The sequence below is a fragment of the Cibotium barometz genome, chromosome 26 (genome assembly GCF_041138505.1).
Source record: "Cibotium barometz isolate CiBa-2024 chromosome 26, ASM4113850v1, whole genome shotgun sequence".
Classification (NCBI taxonomy): domain Eukaryota; kingdom Viridiplantae; phylum Streptophyta; class Polypodiopsida; order Cyatheales; family Cibotiaceae; genus Cibotium; species Cibotium barometz.
The window spans coordinates 23,240,177-23,243,530 of NC_141071.1; positions in this window are offsets into that span (position 1 = coordinate 23,240,177).

Consider the following 3,354-nt stretch of genomic DNA (forward strand, 5'->3'; position numbering starts at 1 on the left):
AGGGAGTATATCTCGTCGCTACCTTACACGATGATGTTTGATATGCCCATAAAGCTACCGCGTTAGCTTATGTTCCCAATCTGTTTGACTTGCTTCTAATGTTTTTATCAAGATAGTACACAAAATCTTGTTTGTACTCTTCGCTTGACCATTAGCCTATGGATAATAAGGGGATGACTTCCGGTGGACTACAAGGAATCCGCAAGTAAGTGATCAATCACCTCATTAATGAAGTGTGAACATCACTGACTAATTCTAATGGGCAGTTGAATCTCAAAATGATTTGTTCATATAAGAACTTAGCTGTTGTTCATGCATCAGCTCGCTTAGAGGCTCTGGCCTTTGCCCATTTTGTGAAATACTCTGTGGCCAAATGATTACACATCGAGCTTGTGATGGATGCGCAACTGGACTAATAAGTCCAACAAAATTAATTCCCCATTTCTCAAAAGGCTGTCTTACAATAACAAGGGTGAGTAGTATCATGTTCCTTTGTTATTGCGTGCAGAATGGCAAATCACTGACACTCTTCGCACCTTTTAACAAACTCTTTGGCGTCCCAAAACAATGTAGACCACCATAGTCCTGCGAGCTGTAATTTCCCTAGCAAAATGTCCTTCATCTAATATTGTGGCAAATTTGTCTTCTCGCACACATTCTCCTTAAGACATTGTCCTTACCTATCTTGTATAGTTCTCCAGCAACTAATTGATAAGGTGCAGTCAGCTTAACAAGCCGACGCATTTTATATTTATTCAAGGGTCGTTCTTGTAGAAAACCATAAGCTAGATAATTTGATATTTCTTCACTCCATTCGGGCACCATGTCTAGTTTAAACAAACAAGCATCTGGGAGGTCATCATTAACACGAGTTGCCGGTTCCCTATTTGGAGTTCTCGACATATGATCGGCCAACACATCCTTTCTTATCGTCTCATGACCGTGAGGTCGAATTCCAATAGTAATAACAACCAGCATGTGATTCTTCCCGTGGTGCAAGGCTTGTTCACCAAGTATAATAAGGCCTGATGGTCCACAAAGAATACAAATTTGTATGCTAATAGGTAGTGTCGATACTTCTTGACAGCATAAACCATGGCCAACTCTTCTGATTCTCTGGTGGTATAATTTGCCTCTACATCATTCAATTGGTGACTAGTGAAGCAGACTGGGTGATCCAATTTGAACTCCCCACAAGATGTGCTAATACGTATCCAATAGCAAAGTTTGAGACATCGATGTTGTGCATATGAAATATAAGGTCCCAGATAATTCACCTGTATATCATTCAATTGGCGACTAAGGAAGCAGACTGGGTAGTCCAATTTGAACTCACCAGGCTATGCTAATACGCATCCAATAGCAAAGTTCAACGCATCCAATAGCAAAGTTCAAGGCATCGATGTGCACATGAAATATAAGGTCCCAATTAGGTGATCTCAAAATTGGCGCACTGGCGAGTGCCTGCTTCAATCTATTATATGCTTCATGGCATTCTTCAGTTTATTCAAAGACAATGAGTAGCTTATATAATGGTATGGCAATTTTAGCATAAAATATTATGAAGCGGCAATAATACCCAACATGGCCTCCACACCTTTGTAGTTAGTGGGTGGGGGCAATTCCAAGATCAACTTGACTTTGCTATCGTTAGTGGATATACGGTTCTTAGAGACAATGTGTCCCAATATCACATCGTGTTGTTTGACCCAAAATTGGCACTTTAAAGGGTTTAAGGATATATGATACAATCGACATCGCTCAAGCACTTTTCTCAAGCAAGCCAAATGATTTTTCCATCAAGAGTGTGCACACAGATCATCAATGAAGACCTCTAACCACTTTTGCAACAAGTAGTCTTTGAAGGCTATGCACATTAATTGTTGGAATGTTGCTAGGGCCTTGGTGAGACTGAAAGGCATGACTTTGTAAACAAATGTTTCCCACATTGTATTGAAGGCTGTCTTATGCTGGTCTTTGGGTGTTATAGACACCTACTTCTAGCCTGAAAATCTGTCTAAGAAGCTGTAAGCTTCTTCACCAACTACTCTCTCCAAAACGTGTTCTGCATAAGGCAATGGATAATGGTCCTTCCGTTTATCTTTTTGAGATCGACGTAGACCCTAGGTTTCCCATTCTTCTTTGGCACTATTATGATTGGTGAAAACCAACTCGTATGCTCTATCTCCTAGATGAATTCTGCAGTAATGAGTTTATCAATTTTCTCCTTTACAACTATCGCATATTTAGGATTCATCTGGTATGGTTTTTTCCTGGTTGGTCTTGATCCATCCATGATTGGGATCGTGTGTTGCACCACTTCAGGTGGTACACCCTTCATCTCTTTGTAGTTCTAGGTGAAACAATCCTTAAACTCCTTAAGGAGAGCAACAAGCTTCTTTTCTTCAGGCCAGAGTCAAGTCCTTAGTGATATAAACAGGTTTGGTTTCCTCCCATGGTTCTGCAATGTCAATTTTCTTAGCTTCAGTTGGGCCATTGTATGATGTGGATAACCCATCTTCCTTAACCCTTTTTGTCGTCAATTGGACCACTTTTCATTCGTCAATTGTGTATGTTTTGAAATGGTCTGGTATTGAAAGCAGGTCCAGTTTATTCTCATCCTCACTTTTTGTTTAGCCATCACCTCTTAGCCTCTCACTTGGCTTCTGCCAAAGCTTTGTTTTGTTTTCGGCACCCAACTTTCGTAAGCTTAGGCATTTCCAGTCTTGGAAGGGAGACTTCCTCCCTTTCAAGGATATCTTGCTCAATTCCTCACCCCAATTCTTGGAAAATTCGTCATGTACCTTAGTAGCTTTGAGGTATCTTAGCTACTGGGCATTCATGGGCGTTCTTTGTATAGTAGCAGGGCATTTCGTCGAGTGATATATCATTTCTGCTTTTGCCATCTTCTAAGGCGTTGGGCACTAGTGTACGGCCTTGTGATCCAGTCCCTTCTAAGGCGTTGGGCACTAGTGTACGGCCTTGTGATCCAGTCCCTTTTATGCTTGAAACTTCCTCCTCTGATTCCTCTTCAATGGGTTGCCAACAATTGACCATACAGACAGAGGTAGTGGGAATAGTCCCAGAATCCATGTATTGGGTTCCTCGGGGTTGCATCACATCTATGGTGGCTAGCACATGCATCCAGTTTTCACTAAAATCCGAAGGAGAAAGTCATGGGCTGGCATATTTGTAAGGATGCGGTTCACTCGGTTGTAACCGAATCATTACCAAACAGTTACCCTTCCATGGGGTGTGCTTTTCATGTTTGAGGATCTATCTTTAGAATTTGTGAGTCCCTTCGAATATACACATGGTGGTCTAATGCCTAATCGTGCACCAATTTGGATTCCC